Source organism: Zingiber officinale, chromosome 2A (assembly GCF_018446385.1).
Source record: "Zingiber officinale cultivar Zhangliang chromosome 2A, Zo_v1.1, whole genome shotgun sequence".
In the NCBI taxonomy this organism is placed as follows: domain Eukaryota; kingdom Viridiplantae; phylum Streptophyta; class Magnoliopsida; order Zingiberales; family Zingiberaceae; genus Zingiber; species Zingiber officinale.
In genome coordinates, this window is record NC_055988.1 from 108,588,122 (window position 1) to 108,599,949 (window position 11,828).

At 35.8% G+C, this 11,828-nt stretch overlaps 1 long non-coding RNA gene and 1 pseudogene across 1 annotated transcript; both read right to left on the bottom strand.

Annotated features, from left to right (window-relative positions):
- Positions 1-254: 254 nt before the first annotated feature.
- On the bottom strand, positions 255-682 carry LOC122039869. The gene is made up of 2 exons (XR_006128415.1): positions 547-682; positions 255-461 (listed from the first exon to the last, which is right to left on the bottom strand). It is a non-coding gene; the product is annotated as an uncharacterized LOC122039869 (long non-coding RNA).
- An 8,992-nt stretch (positions 683-9,674) lies between these two features.
- On the bottom strand, positions 9,675-9,818 carry LOC122044524 (annotated as a pseudogene).
- Positions 9,819-11,828: the final 2,010 nt, after the last annotated feature.

Sequence of the window (11,828 nt, forward strand, 5' to 3'; positions counted from 1 at the left end):
TTATGAAAGATTTATTGATTCTTAACCCTAATACTCGGACAGGTATCCTATGTTGAATCGCCCTTATGCATTGGCTGCATATTAACATTGAGGACATCTTCTTACTTCAAACTTGGATACTCTGTATGCAACATTACTTCTATTTGTACTTCTTGTTGACGTGATATATAATCTTTTCAGCTCCTCCTTAGTAGGATTTATATTTAATAACTGAATTTAGACAAATTTTAACTTATCTATAAGAATTCACAAAATTTTACACAATAAATAAAAACGTATCCAAACTTGGTTTATAGAATAGAATGAATAAGCAAAATTCTATTTAGATTAACCATAAGCACGGAAAGGCACTGTTCTTCTCGCCATCCACTTTCCCTTTCTACTTCTTCCACACTGTTCTCCTTCTCGCCATCCACTTTCCCTTTCTCCTTCAGTTTATCCATCCTTTCTCTTTCCATTTTCTACACAGATCAAAACTCCAATCAAAATGACAAAAATCCACACCGATCGAAACAGATAGGAAGATGAAAGGTTTCACAGACAAACCTGGATGTAGATTTTCTCCTCCTCGCTGAGAATGTTGTTCGTCCCTCGTCACCGTCACGGGAGATCTGGATATCATGATCTCTGATTCGCTTACAACACTCTATTCCAACCGCGAAACAATTCCATCTTAAAGTAACTCTTTATACACGGCCCAAGACCCAAGGCCCAGTACCAAGGTCATATATATATAATCTCACAATCAAACCCTTTTGGTGTCGTCTTCCTTCCAATTATATTTGTCGTCACTAGACCCTGTGGAAGCTGAGGTAAAGTGGTTTTGAGATTCTTGAGGTACGTCATCTTTCCTATTGCATTTCTTGTCATCCTCCTATTGCATTTCTTGTAATGAACAGTTGTTGCATTTCTTGTAATCCGACTAGAAATAATTTTCATAATTTTTTTATATATGTTCATTGTTGTGGCATGCTTAGGGATCTGTGTTATGTTTAAGGATTTTTTTTTCTTATTGGTTTGAATTGTTTTGCAACAAACCTAATTTATTTATGTTCATTGGTGGATGTCACCTATGTATGTAAATAGATATCCAACCAATAAGTACTTGGGAAAAAATGTGAGCTCGAGGGTATCCATCACTTTAAACATATTCAAAACCGTCTTATATATATATTTTACTATACAAACCTAATTATTTAATACTCGAACTTGACTTAAACAAATTTTGTATCTGTGGATATGGGGCTATTAGAGACCTACTGTCATCCCTAATACCACCACTAATAGGTCTCTAATAGCCCCATATCCACATATACAAAATTTGTTTAAGTCAAGTTCGAGTATCAAATAATTAGATTTTTATAATAAAATATATATGCAAAACGATTTTGAATATGCTTAAAGTGATGAATACCCTCGAGCTCATATTTTTTTCCCGAATACTCATTGGTTGGATATCCATTTACATACATAGGTGGCATCCACTAATGAACATAGATAAATTAGGTTTGTTGAAAAACAATTCAAACCAATAAGAAAAAAAATCCCTAAAAATAACACATATCCCTAAACATGTCACAACAATGAACATATATAAAAAAAATTATGAAAATTACTTCTAACCAGATCACAAGAAATACAACCATTGGTCATTACAAGAAATGCAATAGAAGGATGACAAGAAGTGCAATAAGAAAGATGACGTACCTCAAGAATCTCAAAACCACTTACCTCATCTTCCACAGGGCCTAGTGACGATAAATGCAATCGGAAAGAAGACAACACCGAAAGGGTTTGATCGGAAAGGATTTGATTGTGAGACTATATATATATAACATTTTATTTGAATTCATGCAGCTTGTCGATGGATGTATGGTAAAATCATAGATTCTGCATTGCAAATAAAAAATAAGTAAATAAATTTATTAATATATCAATTATTTTTTTAGAGGATGAAGATGATTGATGACCGCTTTTTTGGTCCTTCATATTTGATATATCTCCATGGTCGCTTTCTATTCTTTTCTTTCACTATCAGTCCAACTACCAACGTGGTTCTCTTGCCATCATCCCATTAATGTAGCAGCCAAAAAGTCTATCCCATTGGGTCCTCCTCGTATAGACCCTTCACCTCCCTACCTTCCGCTCATGCCCTAAATCATAACACCTCCTGATGACGTATAAGCCCCAACTATACTCTCGAGCTCCCAGTCACTTGTATACACCCCGATCCTTGAGTTCAAGGCCAAATACTAAGTGCCTAGGCATATCAGTCCAGGAAGAAAGAGTCACTCGAGTCCTTAGGAGGTCCAATCCTACTACTATTTTTATGATAGTCGAGACCTATGACTAGAATTTAAGAGGTCTGAACCCACTACCATTCTTCTGGCAATCGAGATCCAAGACTAGGATTTGAGAGGACCAAACCCGCTACTATCCTTATGGTAGTCAGGACTCAAGACTAGTATTTGAGAGGCAAGAATCCACTACTATTCTTATGATAGTTAAAAAAACAATAAAAAGTCAGACAAAAGAAGAAGAATATAGTCTGACCACAATAACTGAACGGAATGACATAATTGGATCCACACCAGATTCATATAAGATACCCAATCCATCTCGCGATTGAAACAACATGTATTTACATTGATTAAAATCAAAAACTAAAAAACAGAAAAATGACTTAAAGAAGTTCTAAGAAGCTTAGTAGAATAGCAAAGTTGTAAATTTTGGCCGGTACAAGCTCATGTAACAATTTTAATCAAAATATAAATAAAAATTCATCTCATTGTGTAAAAAAAAAAAAATATTCCCCTCTAGCACCCCCCGCCAATCGATTCACGGCCGGAGGTAAATCAAGAAACTATAGATAACGAATGAATGGGAGAGTCTTTTTAATCTCAGCATTTTGCCAAGGATCAACCCGGCTCTATTGTGCAAACTCCCATGCATTAACCACTGATCCTTGTCCTGGATATACTGTGTTCTAAAAATTCATCTCAGACCATACATATGATGGAGATATTTAATACATGTAATAAGGAGATACTATGTTCAAAATCTAGCTATGATGATAATATCATTGTAGTCGGTTCAATGTGTCCTCATTGATCCAGTCAAATGAATATCTCGAGGAATACAAAGGATGTAAGTATATAGACTGCTCCATTTTCGAACACCTCAAATTTTGACAAAAGTAATTAGCTAATCGACTTTAACAAATCGGTTATAAATCAAAATTCCCCAAGCATCTATTCGAGCAATTCAAATGGTCTGCAGATGAGGTGGTTTCTTCCTACCAATTTCCGGAATAAAATGCAAGAAATTTAACTACTTCAAGATTGACAGTCCCAACTATTTGGGCGTCAAATTCCATCGTTGAACTCTATGTAGGGCTATCCTCGGTGTATATATATATATTCTAGGACTAACTCTCTATGACAATCGAAATGATTGAGGAAACCAAGTAGCTTCTAACTGATTGGTGCCAACATTATGAAGAGAAACCATATAATTCACGGTATGGGCACAGCTAGAAATCAATCAAGTAAATTCCAAAACTATAGAATAAGTAGATTAAAATAACATGGACTCGAAAAATTTTGCAAGATAACTTGCAAATGGCTACAATAATGTCTTCGAAAAACATACCTCAGCCATTTGTTTGCGCCCACAAAGCACAACAACAGTTGATGAAGGATTTAGTATATCTTTAGCTCTTGAAAAAGCTGTCTGCAATGTCGTAAACACATATTTGACGGAAAGTATAGTTTACAAAGAAAAATTAATTGGTTAGATGACTAACTTGAACATATCCTCTTTCGTCACTCCATCTTTCATCAGGTTGGGACAGAACAGGTATTATTTTGACTCTAGTTGATTCCCCGTCCTTGAAACTTTCCTAAGCAGAATCGCATTCAATTTCTTTAATAAGTTTAACGATATTAAGATTTATAATCATGGTTGAATGATGGACTCATATCTGAGACCTGATATGTCATTCTCTGAAAGTTTCTAGCTCCATAGTAAAGTCTCACACCTTGTCTTTCAGTGGCACCAAAATCTGACGCGATGAGTGAACAAATGGGACTGTCACGGCCATTCAAATACAATAAAGACATTAATAAACAATGCAAACCTGACAACAACTAATTCAAAAATATAGTATAATAGAGAATTTGTACAAGATTCTACAAACAAACAGATAATAAGCTAAAGAGTTAACCAAAAATGTTCCAATAGTTCCAGGAAACAAACAAAAATGTAAAGTTGCCAAGATTAAATGATTGTACCTAGTTATGAAAGTAACAAACATCAACTACTTGTGTAAGACAAATATTTGGGTCAGCTATATGAATCTCATCATGTCAACGATGATCATACCTAAGTATTTAGTAAAGAACATCAACTCCGACAGTGCAACAGATATTTGAGTCAGCTAGATGAATCTCATGAGTCCATTGAGCTGTATGTAGTGTCATGTACAACTCAAATTCGTTCAATTTCAGTAGGATTTGCCCCTACTATACATCAGCATCAACAACCAAGTCTTTATCTCATTAAGTATGATCGGCTATATGAATCCTCCAAGGAGATTGGGCTCGATCCCTATTATATCCTCATATGTATTTAAATGAATTGTATTTTTTTTTCTTTGGTGACCCTCTTCCTCAATTAATCTCATGTAGCCTAATGAGGCATTTGTTATTTCGCCACTGATATAAATTCACTAAAATAGTTTTTTTTTTTTGAAAAAAAGATCGAAGTATAGAAAAATACAACATATGGAAAATACTAAGACAAAATGAAAATTTCATCCTATTTCAATCAAATTGCGCATTGTGAAAGGGAAAAATACTAATACAACCAAAGAAAAAGAAACTCTTTTATATGAAAGACAAATGTGCAGCCAAAGGATTATTTTCAAGGAAAAAAGTTAGCAACTTGAGAAAAGTTGAAAAAGTAATAGGAACTTCTACATGAAAACAAGGGCAGAACCCTACCTGATTCCAGATCCAGTGGCAAATATGAGGACGGTGGTGAAGGCGAGATACGGTCTACTAGATCGGAAATCCCTTGCCCATGACCACACTTAGCTCGATGACGTCCTTGCGCCCAAGCCCGATGATGTCCCCACGCCCAAGCCCGCACAGAAGGTCGACGGTGGCATGGGCAGAGCCAGGATATTCATTTAGTGTAGGAGGCTACTGCCAATGGGCACATTGCGGAGGATGCCTCCTTCAACCTTTTTCAGTTCAATCTCTTGGAAAATTTGTGGAATTTGCCTAAAAGAAACAAATTTTTTTTGCTTAAAAATGCAATCTTGGAGGCAAAATAAAGAAGGAACCGAGGGTTTGCAGCATCCAAGTTCAATCTTTTCTCAATTTGGTAGAAAGAAATTCCTGATCAATGGCCAAATCGTGTAATATTTCGCTAGAAGAAACAATTTTTTGCTTGAGAATGGAACAACCTAGGGTTTGCAGCATTAAAATTCGACCTTTTTCATAGAAAAATTCCCGGAAGAAACAATCTTTTGACCGATTACAGAGCAGGAGGAGAGGAGGAATAGAACGGGCTTTGCCCTAGCTACCTCATGAGGTTGACGCGGATGTGGGTGCGTAGCTCGTCGAAGAGGTCGAAAATCTGACCCAGGTTGGCGTCGTTGCCGTGGGAGTAGAGGAGCGTGAAGCGGGCGGCGAGGTGGCACCAGAAGGTGGCCACCACCCGGTTCCTGACCTTGCACCTCCATGTTCTTCTCCGGTAACAACTCCGACAGCCGCAGCCTGCCCTCCCCACCACCACCCCCCCCCCCCTCCCGGAACACCTCGTAAGTGGCTGGCTCCAGCGGAAAGAATGCGAACCGCACTGCCACCGACGACGTCGTGTTGGGATTTTAACCTCGGGGACGCAGATATGGAGGTAGTGGCCCGGGGGATGCAGATCGGGAGTGTCGGAAACGAGAGGCGGCGAAGGCGACAGTGAAGGAAGGTAGCCTAGGGCACCTATTATATTTATGGACGACGCACTAGATCTGCTAACTGGGACACAGATCCAGCCATTAGAATATCTTTCAAATCTACAGCAATCCTTCGTACATGTAGTTTAAATTTATAACGAATTTAAAATTCATTATCAAAATTTGCAACAAACTCAAAATTTATTGAAAATTTTACCATGAATTCATTGCAACGTTTGCATTGAATTTAAAATGCAGTATAAAATTTGTAATAAATTTTAGTTTGGTCATAAAAATTGATAATAAATTTTAAATAAAATTTTATGATTGTGGCAAAAAGATGAATATGTTTGTCCCAGTGTCCCCGTCAATCTGTCACAGGGGCAACACAGAAGAGATAAATCATAGGCAGCTACTAGTCTTTAAATAGTGACTAATACATAAGGGAGGTATTTACCTCGATTTTACCGAGATTCGAACCCCAAACTTCATTATGGCAACACCTCATGTGTCATGCGTTATCAAATTTTATGATTGTGGCAAAAGACGAATACGCTCGCCTTCAGCGCCCCAGCTAACCCGTCTCAGGGCCAACACGCAACACCTCATGCGTCATGCGTTATCAAATTTTATGATTGATGGCAAAAGACGAATACGCTCGCCCCCAATGCCCCCCGCCAACCCGTCCCAGGGCCAACACGGAGGAGGTAAATCACGGGCGGCTACTAGCCTTTGGAATAGTGACTAGCACATAAAGGAGGCATTTACCTTGGCTTTGCCGAGTTTCGAACCCCAGACCTCATTGATGACAACACCTCATGTGATAGCCACTAGATCCATCTGAGGGAACTTTATCAAATTTTATGATGAACTTTGAATTGGTTGTTAAATTTTACAATGGATTTAAAACTAATAATTCGAAATTGCATCGTTAATTTACGATGAATTTCATTATAATAAATTTTTCATCTATGATTTTGTGATGAAAAAATTTTATTGTTAATTTTATGATGAAAATTATTTTTTATTGCTAATTTTATTATTGATTAGTGATGATTTATTTTTATTATTAATTTTATTATAAATTTACATTGAATTTTTTCATCATTAAAATTAATTTTAAAAGAATAACATTATTACAACATTAATTGTTCAAAGAATATTCTAGTATAGTAAAAATGACTAAAAAATAATATAGTAATATAATGGAAACTACAGGTTAAGAATTCGTCGAAAGAGATGCACATTGAAGAAAACCGTCCTCGTATACGTTACAAGTCTATTTTAACCATTGTTGTTGATGGTAATCCTATCAATATGGGTAATATTGAGGTCAGTCCTTTGTACAAAACAGAACTTGTCGTCATTATTCAGTGAGTTGTGGTCTTTAGGTTTCCCCTGACAATTTTTTTCGACAAACTTAATAAATTAAATCTCAATTTTGTTCTTGATGGCTCCTAGAAATCCTCATGTATCTAGAAAAATCCCTGTTGAATATAAGTGAATGGAGAAGAAATAGAAGAGGAAAGAGGTTTCATTGTAAATGGGATTTTAATCCCACATTGGAAGTTTCAAGGCATGATTATTGGTTTATATTGATTCACATACATTGATGTGAACAAATGCATGGGGAGAGACTCTCTCTCATGCGTGGGTGCGTAGGGGTGCAAATCTAGGGCTTGGATTACATTGAACCAAGTTGACTCATTGATCCGAGCTCCTATATAAGGAGGCTCTAATCATAGTAGAAAGCAACAAAATCTCTCTACCACTATTCCCTCCTGCTCGACGGAGTGCCCGTGATAGCATCGGATGTCATTCAATTCGTCGTGACCACCAGTGTTTGGTAAACTGCAACTCTCATAGGCCTCGATATGTTGCTCGCTCTGTTCTGCCAGTCGCGTTTGGCGTCTAATCTCGACCGGCCACTTGCTCAGTCTGTTTGCCCGACCAGTCTCTTTGCTCCTCGCACGGTCCGACCGCTCGGCTCTAGATCCCGATCAGCCGCTCTACCCGCTTGGCAGATCTTCCTACACAAACTATCTGCTGGGCGACCTGCCTGCCTGGCCGCTCAGTCTACTCTGTCAACACGGTGCAACCTGCCTCAGGTATTTAAATTCAGCTAATACCCGGTATATTTCCGACAATAGATTGTACTCCAACAATTCCATCTAGAGATACAAACCTCTATATTAGAGGATTTCTAGTTTGAAAATGTCACCTCTTAGAAATCCTCATGTATCTAAAAATCACATCTAGAGATAGAGACCTCCTTATTAGAGGGTTTCTAATTTGAAAATGTCACCTCTCCTTATCTCACCTTTGTGATAAGTTCGTTGCTAAGAGTGTGCGATTGACCATCCCTATGTGAGTAGTTTTGATAGTTTAATTTGAACAATATATTTAAAGGAATTTAGGTAAGGGTGACTAAATAATTTGATCATAATTGATTAAGTTAACCCTAAAATACAAATAAAGTCAAGGTTGACTTGAAGTTTGGAAGTGAATGAAGAGTTTAAATAGGATGGTTGGTGGAAAGACTTAGTGAAACTTGGCAGTATAAGTTCTATCAATATTAGGCAATGAAAGTATTAACACGACTAAGAAATTATAGAAGACTTAGTTAAAAATTAGGTAATAAAAATTATAGGAGACTAGATAATGAAAGACTAATTGGAAACTAAGTTAAGTTTGAGTCTTCTGAAAATTGAATACTTCACAAAGATAGAAGTTCAAGTGAATTTCATATTTTACTTTGTTGTTTATTTATTTATTTTTTACCTGAAACAACGGCGGATGAATGGTTTTAATAAAAGTTTAATATAAAAATTCATATAGCACATATGAATTTAAATTGAGACTTTATATTATATGTGATTACTAAAGAACACTGAGAGATTTTAGAAAGTGAGAGGTGTCATAATTTTTAATAGGGAAGGTCTCTTTAATATTTTTTAAAATCTAGCCATTTTTAATACTCCTCTTTATATTATTCCATCAATTATTATAATTTATTTAAAAATATATATATCTCCATGTAAAAGGATTTTCATTTAAGATAACAATAATTAAAAATTAATTTTTCTAATAATATTATTTTAAAATATAAATAAATATTTTAATTTTAAAATTAAAAAAATAGTTCTTTGTGCTTTTAGTTATTATTTTACCTGAATATCTTAGTAAAAATATGGAATAGAGACTATTTCATAAATTTTTTAAAAGTGATATTTTTCTATAAATCTAATCAACTATAAAATCTAACAAAATTTAAAAATCCAACAATTTTTTAGGAAAATCGGGTATCATTAAATCAGTTAGATTTTAGTTTGACAAATAAGTAAAGAATATATGTTCGATCTAACCAGTCTTTTTTATATACACTAGTGATTTTGCACATGCATGAGGTAATATTGGATTATAAAAAATAATTTTAATTTTTAGGTATTACTTCTATTTTTATTTTTTTAAGTAGGGGAAACCTATAATATTTTTATAATTTTAAATACCTCTAGAGGTACTTATAAAAAATTAAGGTGGAACAACTACCCCACTTAAATTATACATGGCTCCACCCCTAGTTACGTGTGTAGTGTAATACATGAACACGTACGAATAACGAACTCTCCTTCATAAAAAATTAATTTAATTCTTTATATTAAATATTAAATTGATAAGAACAAATACTACATTTAATCTTACCAAAAGATAAATTAGGCAAGGATGTGTCAGACCCATGTAATAGTGCAATGCTAGGGTGACACTTGAGAATCCCAACAATAAGCTACTATAACAGACTCCCCCTTATAAAAAATTAATTTAATATCATACTTGATATTAGTCAAAAAGTCACAAAAAGTATGTTTTCTAACATTAACGACCCAAGATATTTATAGAAAATTCTCTTCTCGCAGAGTTGTCAATTCTAAGATGTGAAACTAAAAAGAACTCTAAATTTCTAATTGATTAATGAGAAAAATTCTTAATAATATGTCATAGCTGAGTCTCGAACTTTAGATCCCTAATTGATTAATGAAAAAAATTCCTTTTATTATAATTTTATCTAATCCTCTAACAATATGTTATTAGCCAGGTTGTGAGGCAATATGTCAGCGGCTGCCGCTTGTTGTTGTTGCATCATTTTTTGAGCTCGGGTTGTAACAATAACTCAAAATCCTCTTGAGATAGAGTGGCGGTAGTGAATCATTCAGCTTCTTCCATCTTCACTCTTTAGATTCAGCCTAAAGTTCCTATAAACAGCGCCAAATATAATCTTATCTAAAAACTGAAGAGATGGCGTGCTGGCTATGGTGGCTTGGTTGTTGACTAGGAGAAGACTTTTTAATCAAAGGAGAGGCTTCCCTTCAACTTTGCACACACTCAAATGAGCAAACAGGATGTTAGTGTCCAAAAATCAGGGAGGGAGTCCTTGACAATGGCCCTCCGACGCTCAAGTAAGCATAAATTCTAATAGGGCAAATGAAGAATAGTAAAGAACGTGCGTGCAAGAGTAAGCCTGAGATGTTGATAGAACATACATTATCAATTGAGAGGACCCCCTTTATATACCACCTCACATGACTTCCGTAATTATAAGATGGCGAAAAATATCAGAGTTTGTCAGGTAATGTGTACAACCTCGACAATGTGTTATAATTATCCGAGAAATCTTTCCTTATCCATATATGTACATCTTTTGTCATTTATAGTTTATGTCATTGATGAGATAACTGAAGGAATATGCTATAACAAGTAGTCGGCTAATGAGAAATAGTATAATTCTTGAAGAAAGTTCTAGAAAAATATTCTTTGACATATAGTTGTTATTCTGATAGATTATTGAGATTATCTGACCAACTTGTCTGTTAAGTATGCATCGGCAGGCCTATAAGGTTAGTCATTTTTATACTTGTCCTTGCATTAAGCTGTTTGGTTATGTGATGAATGGCGCTAACAATCTTGCTTGGCAAATACTACATTGGGTGTGTTGAAAATCCTTTCGAGTAGTAATATGACAAACTGGGAGTGTTGGAAATCCCTTCAAGAAATAATATGATAGACTAGGCGTGCCGGAAATCTGTTTGGAAAACAATATAAAGATAAGTATCCTAGGCCTGACCGGCCTTTTATCTGGTCGTCCATGTAATTAGCGACACAGTGAGATGTAATTGTATTATGAGAGGTTCGATCGATACTTTAGGTTAATCGTCCATAAAATGTTTTATAGGTAAAGTGAATCCTAAGATTTGGAAATCTAGTCTGGTTTGTATATAGATTTATAAGAATCGGGGAGGTCGACCCTTATGCTGACCAGACTCATGGTTGATCGGACCTCCCTTAAATTCGGTCTACTATTGAATGACCGACATGCTAAACTTCTAGTTCAAGAATAAAGCACTAACTCTCTTATGTTCGATCACCCTAAGGGTCGACTGGCCTTAGTCCGAATGGCTTATGATCCGATCAGCCTGGCACTGTTGGCCTTAGCACTGGGCAAATAACAAAGTCGGGTAGGGGATGTCATCTTCTCTTAACTTTAACTGCCACCTCACCTTGACTTTAATTGTCACGTCATTCCCTGGGTCCGTTCGCTACATCCAATATCACTAGCCTCAATTTCAAGTCTAATTGAAGGATATGTGGTCGACTGACTGAACTCAAGTATGATTCTCATCCGCTTGCCCCCCTTAATAAGGTCGTTCGAAAACTCATGTTTTCATTTGCCCCTTGGGCACTTGGTAATATTTTTTCAAAAACTGCTTGTCAGGAGTTGGCTATTTAAAATTCAGAAGAGAGTACCAAGGATGCACGGAAAGATGCTTTACTAGTGTAATGATTCGGTTGTCACATCTATCATAAATGTCCATTTATG